The 19,718-nt window shown below is 48.1% G+C and overlaps 1 protein-coding gene across 1 annotated transcript in view; it reads left to right on the top strand.

Moving 5' to 3' along the window:
• The first annotated feature begins 5,874 nt into the window (after window positions 1–5,874).
• The window catches only part of CD82 (CD82 molecule), a 63,842-nt gene continuing 49,998 nt past the window's right edge, over window positions 5,875–19,718 (top strand). Inside the window, exon 1 of the mRNA XM_045015654.1 lies at window positions 5,875–6,023. The gene's annotated coding sequence lies outside the window, so the exon portion shown is untranslated. The remainder of the gene's footprint in view (window positions 6,024–19,718) is intronic.

Genomic DNA, 19,718 nt, shown 5'->3' with positions numbered 1-19,718 from the left:
GTAGCTATTCCCTAGCTATCCCATAGTTCCCGCAGCCTCCCCCGCCCCTTGGAACTTCCGGGTTGAGATCCCAGTGCCTGATGGGGCAAAAATCATTGTCGCGGGTGGTTCTGGGTAAATGTCGTTAGTCACTCCTTCCTCTGGGAAAGCAACGGCAGACAAGCATTTCGCGCCTTTTTCCCCTGGATTGCCCTGGCAGATGCCATAGCATGGCAATCATGGAGCTTGTTTTGCCTTTTGTGACTCTCACCGTATGTGTACTAGATGCTGCTCACAGAGGCGATTCAGCAGCGCTACACAGAAGCATGCTTTTGCTTTTGCATGACAGCAGAGATGGTTACCAGTCATACTGCACCATCCAAACCCTTCCATAAATTGGAACTGAGGATGATTATGGCTACCAGTCCTTTTGTACCATTTGCTGCTGTCATAAGTGCCCCTGGCTGCTCTTAGCCAGGGGCGCAAAAGCCAAAATTGGGAATGACTCCCTGAGTCAATCCCTCCTTTTTGGTATCTAAAAATAGAATCAGTCCTGCCTAGAATATAGGCAAGTGTACTAGATAACCACTGTATCATAGAACCAGAGAGCACAGCTGCTCTGTGTCAGATCCTGCAGAAACTATGATCTGTATGCTATTCACAGGGGGTGCTCCTGTAACAACCCCACCTGTTGATTCCGTTCTTCCCCCAGCCTTTCTGGGCTACCGTAGCATTGTCCCCCCACTTGTGTGATGAAGTAATAAAGAATGCAGGAATAAAAAGACATGGTGACTTGTTAGAGAGAAATGAGTGGAAGGCAGCCTCCAGCTGCTATGATAGTCCAGACAGGACATTAAGCAGTGTGTAGGAGAGAAGCCCAGCATCCCTCTGCTAGTCCAGGGGCAACTGAATCTGTTCTTTACACATGAAGGGTGGGGGCTGATGGAGCTCAGCCCCCTGTTGCTATGATGACGATGGTTACCAGTCATACTGCACCATCCACCATCCACCAGAAAAAATTAAGGCCAGGCGCCCACGGATGCTAATCAGCATGGTTACTGCCCCATGTGCCAATAGGCTGATGACGAGGACGGTTGTGGCGTTAAATCGGTTTTACGCTCCTAAAACCGGTTTAAACGCCTAGTGTAGACCAGGCTTGGGTTCCCAGCTCCCCATGGGGAACCTGGCTGCATGGAGGCTCCCCGCTGCCCATGAGGAGCCTGGCTGCTGCCTGGAGGCTCCCGGCTCCCTGCTAGGAGTTTGGCTGCACTGAGTGCCTCTCCCCTTGTGGGGTCTTAAAGCCTAAGCTCCAGACTGAGCCCAAATGTCTACACTGTAATTTTAAAGCCCCACAGCCCAACCCCGATGAGCCTACCTAAGGCAGCTGACCTGGGCCAGCTGTAGATATGCCGCAGACAGTGTAGCCAGACCCTGCGTTTGTCAAGAACACTGGGGTTAACACATTGACTCCTGCAAGCACCGGGGGTTCTTTTATGCATCTGGGCCAAATACAGGAGGCTAGTTTTATGTCTCATCCACAAGACAGGCTGAACTGTACCGATTCCTTTGTCTCTTAACTAATCGATCTAAAGGGGGACAGATAATTGTTATGATTTGTTCTGCGATAACGCCAGCAGGCCAGACCCCCACTGTACAGACTGCCCTGAAGAGCTTACAGACTATCGATTGTGGATACAATAGACAAAGAGGGGGAACACAGAGAAACAATGAGATGATCCTGGTCAGCATGATAAGCAGCCTTCACAGCACACCAGCTACCTAATTGCTGACACAGTTTTTTGTAATCATCATGAAAGATAAGAGCTTTAAGGAGAGATTTGAAGGGGCACAATGGTATTTGCTGATATTTACAGGAGGCTCCTTCTCCCATGCAACAAGGCCCAGCCTGGAAGAAAGTTGGGGGAAGGTGTTTGTTGGAAAGTTACACCCTATGCAATCAGGACTGGTGCCATTTGTGGGAAGAAGGCGGGGTGCACATTGCAGTATCATATAAGAGGTGATAGCTAGAGTGGGGATAGGTTAAGGGCCCTAAATGTGAAGACAAGGAGCTTGTGTTAGTTGTGTGGTGAATAAAAGGGGGCCAGTGGAGGGACACAAAGAGATGGGTGATCTGGTGAAAGCGACAAGCCAGGAAAATGAATTGTGCAGTGGCAGTTTGAATGGATATAAGTGGAGCCAGGTGGGAAATGCCAAGGCCAGAGAGGAGGAGGCTGCAGTAGAGAGATGTGAGATGACGCGGGGCTGGATGAGCCATGTAGCTGTGTGAATGGAGAGGAAAGGCCACCTGCTAGAGATGTTATGCACCAAGAAGCAGGCAAGATTTGGGCGCAGTGTCCAGGTGACAGGCCTGAGTGACAGGCAAGATGGTGGCATTGTCCACGAGAAAGAAAGGAGAAACAAAAACTTGGGGGGAAAGAATAAGAGCTCTGCTTTGGCCTTGTTGAGGTGAAGGCTGTGTTTGTATAGCTATGTCAGTTAAATGTGTGAAGAGGAGTGATTCCTGACTGACACACCTGTGCTGGCAGAAGTCCCTACTGTTGACGCAGTTATACCCGCAAAACTGTTCTCTCGCGAGTATAGCTTGTTTCACTTGTGGGCAGTGGTGAGCTGGAGCTGGTTCCCACAGGTTCCCAAGAACCGGTTGCTAAAATTAGACCTCCGTGGAGAACCGGTTGCTAAAGGGCCAGGAGGTGGGCAAAGAACTCCAGTCCACGGGCCGGACCATCCTGTTGCTCCCAGGATTCCCAGCTGGGGAGGCTGAGGCTCCCCCCGGCCCTTCCCCCGCTTCCCCCCCCCCCCCCCCCCCCGGTGGCCAGCCACCGGCATCAGCTGGGCAGCTCAGCTGAGCTCCGGAGTCATCCTGCTGCCGCTTTTTGAGAGTCCCAGCAAGGTGTGTGTGTGGCGGGAGGGGGTCCTGCTGCAAGCTCCAGGGCTGGCCAGAGGGGAGGGGAGGGGAGGGGGCAAGTGGGGCAATTGGCCCGGGTCCTGCAGGGGCCTCTGGCCCCACGAGGATGTCTTCCCCCAGCCCCCCCTCCACCCCCCCGCAGAGCTGCAGCATGGCCGGCAGCTGGGCAGCTCAGCTGAGCTCCTGAGTCGTCCTGCTGCTTTGAGCTGCTGGCAAGGTAAGAGGGGAGAGGTGCAAGTTCTAGGGTTGCCGGGGGCAAGTGGGGCAATTTGCCCCAGGCCCTGCAGGGGCCCCCAGCCCCACGGGTATGTCTCCCCCCCCTGGCCCCTCCCCCGCTCCCCCCCCCCTTAAATCAGAACTTTTTATAGGGAACCGGTTGTTAAGATTTTGGCAGCTCATCACTGCTTGTGGGGGTGTTTTTACTACACCAATACAGAGCGGAGCTTTGCTGGTATAGCTGCATCCACACTAGAAGCCCCGTGCTGGTAAAGTAGACCAGTATTCTTATATTGGTAAAGAACTCCTAGCCCTGATCTACATCACAGAGTTAGGTCCACGCATGACAGCCTACATCGACCTAACTCTTTAAGCATCTACACTAAAATGTTGTTCCTGCCAATGTAACTCACCTGCTACGCAAATTTAATAACTGCACCACCACAAGAGGCATAGAACTTAGGTCGATGAAGTTAGGTTGACGCAGTGTCACATCGACTGCGTCACTTACATCGACTGTTGCTGGTTTTCAGAAGCCATCCCACAATGCCCGACACTGACAGTTTAATTGGTGCCAGTTCTCCTGGTGAGGATGCGCAGCACTGACACAGCAGAGTGAACATGCAAAAGTGATTTATTTACTGCAGTGACTGTATGTCAATGTAACTTAGGCCATGTCTACACTAGAGACCTTACAGCGGCACAGCTGTACTGATGTAGTTGCACTGCTGTAAGATTTCTCATGCAGCCACTCTATGTTTATGGGAGAGAGCTCTCCTGTCGACATAATTAAACCACCCACAATGAGCAGCAGTAGCTATGTCAGCGGGAGAGCATCTCCCACTGACATAGCGTTGTCCACACTGGCGATTCTGTCAGTGTAACTTATGTCGTTCAGGGGGATGGTTTTTTCACACCCCTGAGTGACATAAGTTATACCAACAAAAGTGCTAGGGGTGTGAAAAATCCACCTAACCCCCGGTGTAGAAAGAGCTAGAATGAAAGGAGAATTCTTCTGTTAACCTACCTACCAACTCTCAGGGAGGTGGATTACCTACGCAGATGGGAGAACCCCTTCTCTTGCTATAGGTAGTGTATTCACTGAAGCTGTCATAAACAGATAGTTAAGGGTTAATGTCTCTTTTACTTGTAAAGGGTTAAGAAGCTCAGTAAACCTGGCTGACACCTGACCAGAGGACCAATAAGGGGACAAGATACTTTCAAATCTTGGTGGAGGGAAGTCTTTTGTTTGTGCTCTTTGTTTGGGGGGTTGTTCGCTCTTGGGACTAAGAGGGACCAGACATCAATCCAGGCTCTCCAAATCTTTCTGAATCAGTCTCTCATGTTTCAAACTTGTAAGTAATAGCCAGGCAAGGCGTGTTAGTCTTATTTTTGTTTTCTCAACTTGTAAATGTTCCTTTTTGCTGAGAGGATTTTACCTCTGTTTGCTGTAACTTTGAACCTAAGGCTAGAGGGGGTTTCTCTGGGCTATAGGAATCTGATTACACTGTATTTTCCATCCTGATTTTACAGAGATAATTTTTACCTTTCTTTCTTTAATTAAAAGCTTTCTTTTTAAGAACCTGATTAATTTTTTCCTTGTGTTAAGATCCAAGGGGATTGGATCTGGACTCACCAGGAATTGGTGGGGGAAGGGAGGAGGGATGGTTAAATTCTCCTTGTGTTAAGATCCAAGGGGTTGGATCGGTATTCACCAGGAACTTGGTGAAAAAGCCTCTCAAGGCTGCCCAGGGAGGGGAAGGTTTTGGGGGGACAGAAAGTGATCCAGACACTGAAATTTCTGGATGGTGGCAGTGTTACCAGATCTAAGCTAGTAATTAAGTTTAGAAGTATCCATGGAGGTCCCCACATCTGTACCCTAAAGTTCAGAGTGGGGGAGGAACCTTGATAGAAGCGTTACAGCAGTGGTGCAGCTGTGCTGCTATAGTGTTTTAAGTGTAGACAAGCCCTTACACTTATACCCCTGCCCATACAGAAATAAGCCATATACATATAAGCACCTTTGTTCTTATGTTTAACTGCAGCCACTCTGGGGGTTGTACCATTTAAACTATACTGGTATACTTCAAGAGATGCAATTTTTGTGTGTAGACAAGGCCTTACCAAACATAGATCATGTCTACACTAGGAGCACTTTATCAGTGTATGAATACCAGTATACTATACTTGCAAAGCACACCTAACCTATGTGTACACAGCAAGTATGAGGTGTGATTGCAGCTCCTATAGACAGTCCTGAGCTAACTTTAGTAGCTCCTGGAGGCATGTGATGAAGTGAAAAATCTCATCTTTCCTCCCCCAACCTTTTTTTTTTTTAAAGTAAGTTTCTAGCCCTCAGGGTTGCAGTGAAAAGCCTGAAAACCTGAAGCCAGTGCACTTTAAGGCAAATCAAAACAGTACAACCTCCTGATTTTTAAATCAGTTTCATAATCTTGGGGGCCTGAATGCTTGGGATTGGCAATGCTGGAAAGAAAGAGCAGCAGGCTGATCCCACCCTACAGAAATCTACATGCTAACGGCGCCCAGACCCACTGGGGGCAATGATTCCCACCCTTTAAGGCACAGCTTGGCGCGAGCTGGCTGGGCCCACTGGGTGTGCTGAGCCCTGAAAGCAGCTGGGGGAGGGAAGGGTTAAAGCTGGCCCGCAGTTGACGCGCAGCTGCCGAATGCATTGGGCTGGTTGGCTCGGCTCCAGGCTGGGCTGGGGCGGGGAAGGGTTAAAGGGGGAGGAGGCGTCTCTGGCCTGCCCCAGGGGGTTGGCGGTTGCAGCTGACTCCTCCTGGCCCGAAGAACTGAAAGCAGCCGGGTAAGCCAGTAGCCACATCGACTGCATCTCGCCAAGGGAAGGAGCCTGTTACGCGTCGCTCGGTCCCAGCTGCAGGTGAGAGCGCGGCGCCCCCGCGGCAGGCCCCGCTCGCTCCCGGGCTTGGGCAGAGCTGCTGGGGAGCGGCGGGAGAGCCGGGAAAGGGGCCGCGCCTTGGAAACTTCCCGGGAAAGTGACCGAGAGAGTCCAGGGCGGGCGGGGTGGGGAGAGGGGTCTGCAGCCTTGTGGGGGAGGGGGGTACCCGCTCCCGGGGCACGTAGCATTTCCCAGGGTTTCTTCCCGGAGCTCTGGATGCTTAAGGGTCGTGAAGTGGAGTGGCCGTGCCCCGTAACCGAATGTAAATGGGGCAGGAGCGCCGGGTCTTCCCCCCTTGCACGCAGCGACCTCCCCGGCTTGTGCTGCTAACAGTCCTGCTGGCGCCCCCAAAGGCCCAGCTTGGGGTGAGTGGGGGGGATTGGTGATGCTCCAGGAGACCCCAGATCTCCCCGGGGGGTCTCTGCCCGCGAGCAGCGTTTGACCCCCCCGTGGAGGGGTTGGAGAGTGGTGGGCTGGGCTGTGAAACGGGATGTGCGTCTCTTCTCTCTCCCCCACCCCCAAAAGTGGAGGCATTGAGACCCGTAGCGAGCAGCGGAGCTGGTTTGTTTTCTCCCGATCTGGGGCCAAACGCGATGGGCATTTCGGGGAAGGAGCAGCTGTGGTTGTAAATCAGCTCGGTGGGATTTCCCCCCCCCCCAGCTTGGGAGACTCCCTGGCACAATCTCCCCCCCCCCCCCCCGTGTGTGTGTGTCACTGGAGCTGCAGTTGCGCCTGCCACTCGGAGCAAGGGGGACTTTCCCCGTGGGCGAGATTGGACCGAAGCGTATCGGGGCTTTCACTAGCTGAGTGGTGGGAAACTCCGTATGAACTTTCCAGAGAAAGCGAAGGATCCGGATCAAAAAAACCCTTTGTACAGCCCGCCCGTCTGAGAAGGCGGGGGCCCTGTGCCCCGTGACCTTTGGTGCTGTCGCGTACTTGTCTGGCACCCCTCCTTGCACAGAGTGCAGCCCCTCAGGCTAAAATCCAGCCATTTACTTCGCAGGGCCCGAGAGGGCTCTAGGGACTGCCGGTGGGAACAGCGAGCCCAGCCTGGAGGGGCTTGAGCTGTCAGAGACAGCAGGAGAGGGGGCAACAAGCCAGCAGCGATTATGGCCCTTTCTTCAGCTGCTTGTTTTGGAGGAAAACTTTAAAAGATCTGCCTTTAATGGAGCTCGTCTTTCGGTGCAAGCCGGTGCCATTGCAGTGCTAGATCTGTATATAAATAACTACTCGCTAACGTTTAATAAATTGAGCTAATTTGACCTGCCACCGAGGATCCTTCCTTAGGGAGGTTATTTATTTACTTCAGAACACTTCTATCTGACGCTTGGCCAAACAGCTGCGTCTGCTGAGAGCTGCCTTTACTTTGCCATGCTGGGTTAATTAAAAGCTGTTGTTCCTGGGCGGGTTTAAACTCAAGGTAGCAATGTCACTGTAATGGGAAAGGACTGTCCTGAATGGAGGTGGACTTGTAGCTGCTCCAGGAGGGTTTCTCCTGCTGGAATGCAGCAGCTGCTGCCAAGTTACTAGGACTTAGCTACGGTGGAGGCAGGTGCTCTGATCTCATTCAGCCATGCCAGCTTATCTCAGAAGCTAGAGCTGGAAAAGTCCCATTTTACTACCAGTGCAGGATTGTTCCAGGCAGTTCACTGCACCTTGTGTAATCTGGTATAAGGATACCAGCTGAGGCTCCTCCCATCAGCCTGTCACCTCTGACTGTTGGGACACTGGTGTGATTGTTATCCAGTGTAATAAATCTTCCTTCTTGTGATGCAGAGGGGTGGGTCTAACTGCTCTCCCTTCTTGATGTTTTGCCTCTCTACTAACACAGGTGATTATCATGGTGTTTCTTCCACCAGCCAATCTTGTTAATTGTTTCCTATCTCACTTGTTCCCCATATTCCCTCCAGCTTTGGCCTGATCTTTTCTAAATGTCAACTTATGTCAATATCTTGTAATGTGGTGCCCAGAACTGAATACTATATGCCAGGTGTGGTCTTGCTAGAGCTGCTAAAGTGGCACTGCCTTGCTGTGCCGTGATGCTATTGTGTTCTGCTGCCTCAGAGTACCCTACAACACACCAGAACCTCAGAGTTACAAACACCTTAGGAATGGAGGTGGTTGGTAACTCTCAAAAGTTTGTAACTCTGAATAAAACACTATGGTGGTTGTTTTAAAAGTTTACAACTGAACATTGACTTACTACAGCTTTGAAACTACTATGCAGAAGAAAAATACTGCTTCCCTTTATTTTTTAGTAGTTCACATTTAACACCATTCTGTACTGTATTTGCATTTGTTGTGTCTGCTGCTGCCTGATTATGCCCAGTTCCAAATGATGTGTGGTTGACTGGTCAGTTTGTAACTCTGGTGCTCATAACTCATGTTCTACTGTATATACCACAGTGGCTTTGGTCTAAAGTGCAGTGGAAACCTTGATTTAGTGGTTCATCTAAGCTTTTTCAACTGTAATTTACAGTATTGGTGCTGAATGCTTCAGAGGAAAGTAACTGTAGGATACCAAGTAGTCTGGGACCCTTTTAGTTTAGAGATGACATCTCCTGTGTGTCCTGTCACAGCAGTTAAAATCTGCTGGGATGATCTACAATTGTCCATGACCCATGGCAGGAAATTCTTTGAGGAAGCCTGCTTTTTGAACTGTATCCTTATGATGACCCACCACTCACCCTAATCTTGCACTATGCCTTTAGACTGCAAGGATCATCTGTTCATTCAGGCTAGGGTAGAGGACGTATGTACTACTGTTTTGGCATAACCTATCTGGTTAGCTGTCCAGATACCTAGCAGTGGAAACCATGCAGGAACTTAAATAGTTGGTAGGTTTTTCTGACCCTATTTGGTGATAAGCATATGGCCTTAGAAGCTGTATGTTATCCTGCCTAGTATTGCTGCACATACTGCCTTTGTTCAAGTGAATGTCTGATCCTTATTTTGTCTGGAAGTGTGATGAGCTTTTTTTAAATCAACTTAGTGTCCTGCAGCTCCTTACCTGAGGAGGTTGTGAAGGCTAGGACTATAACAGCGTTTAAAAGAGAACTGGATAAATTCATGGTGGTTAAGTCCATAAATGGCTATTAGCCAGGATGGGTAAGGAATGGTGTCCCTAGCCTCTGTTTGTCAGAGGATGGAGATGGATGGCAGGAGAGTGATCACTTGATCATTGCCTGTTAGGTTCACTCCCTCTGGGGCACCTGGTATTGGCCACTGTCGGTAGACAGATACTAGGCTAGATGGACCTTTGGTCTGATCCGGTACTGCCGGTCTTATGTTCTTATGCAGCTGTGAGCTCCACAGGCCACATTTTTTCTTGGTTCAATATAGTTATTCCTAACCCTTTAAAATATATTTGCCTTGCCTTGGAGTCTTTTGGGGCATGAGTGTGCCACAATTATACACTAATGGTACTTGGGTGGCTTAGCTGACTTGGCAATGGGGCTCTAATTCTGTTAGATGTCATAACAGGATCTGCAGAGACTTGTACCGAATATGACACGTCCCCAGAAATGGTCCAGCCTGTTGCATCTAATAAGGATGTTGCTAAAGGTAATGACTGAGAGCATCCATTGTAGTTCAACATACAGATGTTGGCTGTGAATGATCCACTTTGCCCTAGGAATTTGTAATGAGTCTGTTACAGTCCGAGTAAGGATTCATGGGAGGTTACACCTAAATCCTACACTGGATTCTGCAGGACTTTAAAATGAAGTTGCCAGAGTTCCCAAACAAATGGTAGCTTGAAATTACAGCAGCCCCTGTGTATTTGTTCCCATGGCTTTTAGAGACAATGTGGGTGGGGTAATGTCTTTTTTTGGATCAACTTCTGTTGGTGAACTAGAGGAGTTTTTGAGATACACAAAGTTGTTCTACAGGCCTTTGTATATTAGAGACTGAATCTTTTTAGTTACATCTTGTACTCAGGGACAGAGCTTGAGATTTTGGCAGCTGGGGTTCTGTCCCTGCCCACAGCGCTGGGGCACTAATACAGTAGTGACTTGGGTCCAAGAGTGTCCATTACAGAATCACCAATGTCACTTCTTGCAACACCCTGTGTTCTCTTGGACATCTCCCATCAAAGTACTGAACAGGTCTGACCCTGTATAGCTTCTGACAACACCGCCTGATTGGCTGCATATGTGGATTCTGCACAAGTCTGGGACTGTAGAAAGGCTTCACAGTCCTTGGATATGTGACAGTTCCTTTCTCTACATAGGACTCTCACTTTGGGATACTACCATCTCCCCCGGCTGCCTCTGTCTGTGGGGGAAAAATGCTGCTTCTCTTCAGTCTCTGATGCTGGAGTCTGGTGATGCAGTGAGGTTGAGTTGGTATGCAATACTCATGCTCACATGCCTCCTCAGATCTCTGAAGGTTAGAAACTTGTGGCTAGATTCCTACAGACTGGTGAGATTGAACTATTTTATAATGCCACAACTTCCATGGCAGAACTAGTATTGCAAAGAACTGTGGAGAGGAGGCTAATGTTTCAGTGACAACTTCGCAATCACAGTAATGGGCTGGTGTTGCACATACTTGGTGTATCTGATGACAAACTAACTGCAAAGGTGACAAATTCTTGCTGCTTTATAGGATGCCGATCAAGCACGGTATGTGTGGACATTGACGGGACATGGACCTGTGGAAAAAGAAGCAAATAGGCTTGGTTATGCTCTGAGACACTTCCAGGCAGCACTCTTGTGGGTGTCCCGAGCACAGAATACTAGTTTTGGTTGGAACAACTGACTGGAGTATCATTTCCATTCCTGCTCAGACACAAACTGATATATAGGGGTCTGGTACCAAGTGTCTCACTTGGAGCAAGAATTCCAGCCCTTCTGTAAAAACATGGGACATTTGTGTTCCTGAGGTACCTTGATGCTTGTTCACATTGGGATGTCCTATCACTGTGAGCCAAAAAAAAAAGGCACTGGTTAGTCACCCTGAACGCCATGATACAGATTCAGGGACAGTCCCCATTTAATGGAAGGGGGTAGCTTTTTCTCTTGCTTCCTCTTCTGTTATCAATAGTGCACATGTAATTTCCTCTATGGGGGAGAAGTCTTTTGGACTAGAAGAACAGTTCCACTTCGGCCAGCTGGTTTGGCCGAGAACCCAGCTTGACTTTGGTTGGTCTTCTCTATTGTACTGATCAGCAGCAGGTCCTGGGAAAAACACCCAAGGCTGCATATGACAAGGTTTCTAAACACTTCCTGCTTCTGTGTGTGAGTGCACAATGCTGTGAGTCTGAGTTATTAGTGTGAAACTGGGGTTGGGAGTAGGGGACCCACTCCTCTCAGTATGGGGTGGAGGCAGCAGGGCAGATGCCTGAGGCATTCACTCAGTTTCATTACCAGTGCATGTGACAGAATGAGATGAAAGCTTTGGGCTTGGAGAAAGCTTCCTCCATAGGGCTAGCCCTACCCAACTGCCTGGAGCCTCCTCCCTTGTGAAGATTTCACACCTTTAACGATGCAGCTCATCTGGACTGTCCTCATTCCAGTTAGCATGCCACTTTGTTTGGTGTCTCAGCACAGGCAGGTGCAACATAACCTGGAACTGGAGGCTGGCGAAGGAGATGTCCTACCAGGGCCTCTTCAAAGCTCAGTATCCAGCTGCTTGCATCTGCTCCTCTTCTCTGGGTGCCTCCTCCTTTTGTTCTAAGACTTCATACAGTGTGACTGAACTTCATGTGGAATTCTTAGGTTGACACTAGCTCCTCCTCCTTGCTGTGAAGATGCTTGAATTGGGGACAGAGCTTGAGGCATGTGTCACAGAGGAGCTCTAAAGTTATATCACCGCTACAGCCTACGTCAGTAAAACTTGCATTGCTTCGTGGGTGGAATATTCACCCCCTTGAGCGACGTAAGTTACACAGATGTAAGCGCTCACGTGTGCACAGCACTATGTTGGCTGGAGAGCTTCTCCCACCAACATGGCTTCTGCCACTCGTGGAAGTGGGATTTTTATGATAACAGGAGAGCTCTCTCCCATCGGCGTAGAGCGTGTTCACCAGATGCACTGCCATGGTGCAGCTGTATCAGTACAACTGCACTGCTTCAGCTGTGTACTTTAGAGACATGGCTTAAGTTCTGGCCTGCTTCAGAACAATCTCAGGTTTGGCAAGCATTTTATATCCTGCTCCCTTCCTGTGCTTCTGTGGGGTCCATCGAAGTGTGACACTTTAAAAAAGGAGGCTCTGTAAATACATCTGAGATTAAAGTTTTGGGGGGTGAAGGGGTATTCAAACTACTGCTGGAGCAGATTAGCCCCACAGAAGGCAGCGGTGTTGGAAAGCTCTGTAAGTATGTCTTTGTGGGACAGGTGGTGATAGGCTTGTGTCTTAGTCTTTGCATGGACCCTCTCAGCTTTCACTCAGCTATCAAATTCTTCTCTTCCTTTAAAATATGTAAAGATCTGGTTTTGGTAAGAAACTTGCGAGGTGTCTTACTATAGACCCTTGACCTATCTCAGCCTTTGAAGAGTTCTTCATTTGCATCTCATCAGGACCACAGGTTCACATCTAAATGGCATGTTACCCCTACACTGGCCTGCCCCTGGAGCACTGCATGCTGGGAACTGTAGTCTTTGTAGGACACATTTAGGGCTGTCAGGAGTGGGAACTCCTCCATCAGATGATAATTAAAGATGGATATTTGGGGAGAGAGTTATAGGAAACATCTTCTCTTTGGGGACTTTTGTTTAATTATATGGGACCAACAAATTATCTAAACCTCCAGCTCTTCAGGTAACTTGTAAATATCTCCCAAATGATGGGGTTAAGAAGAAGCAAAGGGTAGGCTTTAAAGGAAGGTCTCAGCATGGTAAGAAGTTAATGGTGGAGGCACCCAGGCACTTGTGCTAGGGCTGATGGTCAATACAATGTGGAAGTGGGGCTGGGTAGGGTAGCACTGGCAGAACTTATTAATACTTGGCACAGGATACTCAAGAGTAGGGAGGATTGTGAAGACAATGGCTGATTTAAAACTGGGCAGCATAAGTGTAATGCAAGGTACTGTGTACTGGGAAGAGTGGCTCGAACTGTCTGTGCACGCGGACAGGTTCAGAATTCACTATAATCTCCCAGAAGAAAGATGAGGGGTTACTGTAGGCAGCTTACAAAGATGACTGCTCACTGGGCAGTGGCAGCCAGAGTCCATAAAACATTAGGTTGTCAAGACAGGGATTTAGAACAACATAGGAAATGCTATAAACCAAGGGCAGCCTCACCTTGTGTCCAGGTTCAGTCACATCTCAGCTATGGCAGAAATAGAAAAGCCCTTAAGGAGGGTAATTGAAACTAATTCAAGGCAAAAGAAGGGGAGGGAAGAGGCAAACATATTCTTGAGTGTCTTGTACTTTCCTAGGGAAAGGAGAGAGACCAATAATAACTGGATATTCCAATTTACAGAAGGACCTGTAGAATTCAGACAACCACACTAGAACTAAGCAAAAGGAAATACTTTACATGACATTGTATTGAACATGTGAAACTTGCTGCCACATGTTGAGGAAAATAGCTAATCTGGTATCTATAAAGCCTAACAGCTGGAAAGTGCCAGTTCATTAGGGGTTACAGCACTTGTAATAAAACTTCCAAAGGCCGGCCATCCTCATGTGTCAGAGCATAAAGAGGTGACCAGCTGGGGTCAGGAAGAAACATTTCCTAACTACGCTGCAATATAGCATTGCACAATCATGTGGGTGTTAGAGGTTTATCCCTGTTTGTGAAGGCTGTGGACACTGCTGGGGATGGGACAGATCACTGACTTGTTCCAATATGACTGTTTCTGTGATTGAGAACTGGAGAATGCCATGTCTGGCTTTTGTATGTAAGGATATCAAGGCTGCTGGACGTTCTGTAACAGGAGGATCATTAGCTATTGAGATGAAATTTCAGAGTAGTAGCCGTGTTAGTCTGTATCCTTAAAAAGAACAGGAGTACTTGTGGCACCTTAGAGACTAACAAATTTATTTGAGCATAAGCTTTCTTGGGATACAGTCCACTTAATCAGATGCATAGAATGGAACATATAAGATAGGTGTGTGTGTGTGTGTGTGTGTGTGTGTGTGTACACACACACACACAGAGAAGATGCCATACCAGCTCTAAGAGGCTAATTAAGTAAGATGACCTGTTATCAGCAGGAAAAAAAACTTTTGTAGTGATTATCAAGATAGTCAATTACAGACAGTTGACAAGAGGTGTAAGGATAGTTATCATAAGGAAATAGATTCAAGTAGTCATTACTTGTAGTGTTTCATGGGGATTCTGTCTATTAGTGAGCTTCTGCCAGGAGCTAATTTCCATTTGGTCAATGCTGTGGAGTGGCATATCCGAGAGAGAAACTTCCATATGCTAAGGCTGTATACCCAATTCGCCCATCAGCTCCAGGGGAGTTGTGCTAATCTGGGCTCAGAAATATGAGCATCTTGTAAGCGGCCATTTTTGTTCAGGTAGAAATAAATGTATGTACAGCCTATGCTATATGGGGGCAAGGTATAGAAATAACCCATTAAGCATTCATCTGACAAAGTGGGTATTCACCCGCAAAAGCTTATGCTCCAATATGTCTGTTAGTCTATAAGGTGCCACAGGACTTTGTCCCATTAAACATGGATGACCAAACTTTGATCTTGGCTGCTAACTTGCATTAGGGTTTAGATATCCTCCGCCATAATGCCTGCCTCATTCTCTGATGGATGACTAGAAACTTGCTTGTCTGAGATGTCAAAGGTGACTTAAAAGCTGAACTGCACGGTGTGTGTGTGTGTTGGCTCTACCCTTGTACTAAGCTTATGCAGAAAGTGACTATAGGCTGAGTTTAAGATGCTGCTGGTTGGCTGGGCCTTGTGCTGTGCTACAAGTGGAGAATCTCCTGGTTTAGCTATTAATTAGACTCTTGAGTAATGCCTGTCAGTGAGGACACCCAGCACGCTATGCACGAGGTGTGTTAACCAGGTACCAAGACACTCTCTTTCTTCAGTTGTGTTATTGTTATAAAGTTTCCAGTTTCCAGGGAGAAATGTGGCCTCCAGTTTCTTCTCAGTTTCACTGTTGATTTCTCAGGCTAGCTGGGCCAGGTCTTTAGCTGGAGATGCATGTCAGTTGTTGCAGTTATGAAACTACCTCTCTGATTGTTTATAAATCGGATAGGTCTGGAATTCTCTGGGTGTGAACCCGGTGTTGGGGACCTGTCCCTAGCCTCATCATTGTAATTGTGCAATAAGTCTGTAAGGTTTACATGCTGGTCCTGTTCCTTGCCCCACAGCCAAGACCTTAACCCCTGCAGAGCTGGGCATCCGGATATGAATGTTGGTATGCAGTTTGTATTGGGTTGCAAGCTGGTTTTTGGAGGGGTAAGTGGGACCAGCTCATCCTTCCCTGTAGGATAGGATGTGCTCACTCTTGTGACGAGAAACATCACCTTCTCCCACCTTCCCCGTCACTGAGTCAGGCGTCCCTTTGTCCTCTGCAACAAGGCAGCATGATTTAGTGGACTGGGTGCTGTACCGGGATTAAGGAGGCTACTGACCTGAAAGTTGCGTCACCTTTTTGAGCCTCTGCTCTCCTCCCACCCTCTTAAATAGAAGAAACAGGTCTTTTAAGCTCTTCAGGGCAGAGACTGTCTCTTACTAGCACAATGGGAGCAGTGCTACAACAATACAAAAAGTTCTTAAACTTCATGGCTTTAGCTTTGATTTGTCTGTCCTCTCTTCTCTCTTCCCCCCCCCTCCCTTCACTCCCCAAACAGACTTTCCCATGCTGCTCACTGGTGTAAAAGGCCCTTCCCATCAATCTGTCAAGCTGCCATCCTCTTTCTGCATTCAATATCCACCCTAAATACACTTCCTCTGAAAGGCCCACAAAAAGCCCCTATGAACTCCAAGTTTTTCCTTCCTCTGGGATGTGCGGATGGTGTTCAGTTCTGCCTCTTATACTGTAAGCTCTTTGAGGCAGGAACTGGTTTCACTGATGGTCCTGTGCAGCACAGAGCAAGCACTAAACTAATAATAGGTCATGGACCATATCTAGAAGGGGGAAAAGCCCTGGCTAACTGCGTATGAAGCAAGGTAAAGTGTAAAGCCTTTCTGGCCATTCCTTCTGTTTCTTACTGCTGCTAGTGAGAATGGGCCATGGATGGGAGAGCTGAATGGGAATCTGCAGGAGGGGTGTGGGGTGAATAATGGGAGTTGAACAATGGCTGTCTGGGGCCATGACACTCACAGAATGTGTGTGTGCGCGCGCGCGGGGGAGGGGGGGAAGCGGCTACTAGCAAGATGCTGGGGCCCTGTGGGTCAGAGACAGCCCTCAATAGCAAGCCTCAATTGCTTCTTGGCTTCACAAAGCAACTGCCACCCCATCCACTCCTCTCATTAACAATCCTGACATAGCACTTGATGTGGTGCAGAATCAGATGAGGTGGCTGCCTGCTCATATGTGGAAGTGGCAAAAGTCAAATGGCTTCAGCTATTCTCATCCACCCCACACCTCCTCCACCTCAGAGGTATGTGTTGGGGGAAAGGCGTTACTGTAAGAACAGACTGGAATTAAGGTTGCCAACTCTGACTGAAACTATTCTGGGAGATTTTTTCCCCCCAATATGATGTAATTTCCTTTTTTTTTTCTTTTTTCTTTTTTTAAAAGAATATCCTATTAAAATCTCTCAGATTGCTTTCAATAGTCACTGGGAGATGGATGCTGATTCTAGGAGACTCCAGGCCAATCCTGGAAGGTTAGCAACCCTAACCTGAATGAATGAGCTCTGAATGCATTAGAGTAAAATGGAGTAACTGAGCATCTGGGTTTGACTATTTGGAAGATCTTCCTGGTTCCTGAAGAGTGGGCCTGGATGTGACCCCAGCCATTCTGGATGGAAGGTGAAAGGGGTTGGCCTGTGTCCTAGCACCTCTTGGTAGGCAGGGATGCTGGAACAGTTTTTATAGTGGGAGTGCTGTGAGCCATTGAACCAAACTGTAACCCTGTATATAATGGAAACCACTTTGTTAGGGGGTGCGGCAGCACCCCCTGGACCTGTTATTCCAGCACCTACATTGGTAGGGATGAGGACTCTTTTCTTTACAGGCCCACACAGAGGGATCTGTTTAGACTAGAGTTCTTGCTCCTATTTTAACTAGTTAATTGCCAGAGTGCTCATCATAAAACAAACCTAGAAGAAACACTTATGGAGTGTCTAGGTTAGCATTTGACAAGTTGTGTTAATTTGAGTTAGCTGGCAGTCAATTAACTAGAGTTTCTGCTCCTATATTAACTCTAAACTAGATGTACGGTGACAGATGTTGCTTTCTATCTAGAGCCCTTGTTTAGACTGGAATTTCATGGTAGCACATGTTGGCTAACTCGCCACTAACTCAGTCTACAGCCTTGTCTTCAGTAGGAAAAAAGGTGTAATCTAACATTGTTAAATCCTAGTGTAGACAAGGCTGTTAGCTGGTTGAGGTACTCCCGGGGGGGGGGGGAGGGGGGCTAGGCTTTAACTTAACCCATTTTTAGGACATGTTAAAAGTAGTGCGTCTTGATTAGCATGTACTAGAAGGCAAGGTAGACAATAGTTGAACATAACACTTCAAATCGTAGTCTAGACAAGGCCTAGGGGGTTTATGTAGATGGAAGAGTGATCGGGTGTGATTAACCGCCCCAAACCTTTTCCTGATGCAGATTAATATATTTTATTTTAATTTAGTTGATTGGCTCCCTCAGTATGGGCCTCAATGCATTTTAAGATTTGCTGCCTCTACATAAGGATTTTAAAACATATCTCTTAAACACCTTGTACCCTAATCTAGCCATCATTGACTGAGAGTGGGACCCGGTCCTTGAATATTTCTTCATTTGGTTAGCTAACTTTGTGCTGCCATCTGAAGATGTAAAGTGCTGCAGAATCCAGGTGTGTTGGTTCTGTATTGCCTGCAGATGATGGGGCCCTTACTCTCACTTGGTGATTACATGGGACCCTCTTTAAATGAGAGAATTTCATGGGATCATGTAGTTCTTTAGGGAGACTTCCTACCATTGACTGTCTATGAGCAGGCAGGAGAGGATTCAACTCTCTAGGACCTGGAAGTCTCAAATTCTGTTTGAAGTGGGTGAATCAACTCTGCCAAGCTCTGTTTCCGGTAACTCCTGGTCTTGGAAAGTGAGAGCCTCACTTAATCAGCTCCTTATTACAACCCTAACAGATCCCCCATTTTGAAGAATGGGGATACTTGGAATGACCAGGTTCTTATGTCATCAAGTTCAAGATCTCATAATGTATCTAGGGGAAATAACACATCATTGACACCCTCCCCAGTGGTCTTGGAGATGGTATTGGTTTTGAAGTCTGGTCATTCATACATCCCAAACACTGGGTGTTCTACAATGGAACTAGCATATGGTCTTGGCTCTTGTGAAACTCTACTTTTAGAGTGAAGCAGATGGGAATATTGATTCTAATCTGGTATCCTCCTTGTGGCAGTGGCTTATGTTGGATCCAGCAGTGAAAGGCAAAACAGAATTCCCTAATGCACTGTGCAATGCTGCGTGGGGGTAAAGAGGAGAAGTAATTCCTTCCTGGCCCATCTGGTAACATTTGGGCCCTGAAGGGACCTTGGATTCCCTTAGCTTTTTATAGCACGTATAACTAGAATATCAGATGCACAACTGTCATCCAATTGTTAAATTTAGTGAAGGCCTTAACTGTTCTGACTAACTGGAACAGTGTTTTTATGCAAAAATTGCTCTCTGATTCCATTAAAAATGGAATAATTTCACTGTAAAGCTTTTGCTCATAAGGTAAAATCACCTACATGGTGTGAAACTTGGAGCTGGAACAGTTCCCTATCGGCCAATGTTCTGGCATTGTAACAAATGACAACCGAAGGAGAGGTCACCCGTTCCTGCATTTTTAACTGCCCCTTCTGTGCCTGGGAGATCAATGCAGAGCTGCCTGGTGGGCCATGTACATGTATACTGCTGAGCAAATAGACAGATATGCCAAAGATGCAGTTTCTTGCATTGGCTCGTCCTTCAGCTGAAGATAGTGGTGATCTATCCTATAGAGCAGAAGTGGGCAAACTACGGCCTGGGGGCTGCATCCGGCCCTTCAGACATTTTAATCTGGCCCTCAAGCTCCTGCTGGGGAGCAGGGTTGGGGGCTTGCTCTGCATGGCTCCCAGAAGCAGTGGTATGTCCCATCTCGGGCTCCTATGTGTAGGGGCAGCCAGGGGGCTCTGCACACTACCCCTGCAGCTCCCATTGGCCAGCAAACGGGGCCAATGGGAGCTGCAGGGGTGGCACCTACAGATGGGGCAGCGCAGAGCTGCCTGGCTGTGCTTCCACATAGGAGCCATATCAGGGACATGCCGCTGCTTCTGGGAGCTGCTTGAGGTAAGCACTGCCTGGAGTCTGCACCCCTTTTCCCCCCTCCAGGCCCCAACCCCTTGCTCCGCCCATACCTCTGCCCCAGCCTGGAGCCCCCTTCCACACTCTGAACACCTCATTTCTGGTTCCACCTCAGAACCTGCACCCCTTGCTGGAGCCCTCACCCCCACCCAAACCCCCAATTTCGTGAGCATTCATGGCCCACCATACAATTTCCATACCTGGATGTGGCCCTCAGGCCAAAAAGTTTGCCCACCCCTGCTATAGAGGTTGGGGTA

Source organism: Mauremys mutica, chromosome 4, assembly GCF_020497125.1.
Source record: "Mauremys mutica isolate MM-2020 ecotype Southern chromosome 4, ASM2049712v1, whole genome shotgun sequence".
Taxonomy (NCBI): domain Eukaryota; kingdom Metazoa; phylum Chordata; order Testudines; family Geoemydidae; genus Mauremys; species Mauremys mutica.
Note: the sequence above shows the minus strand (reverse complement) of the source record. Positions and strands in the feature narration are given on the sequence as shown.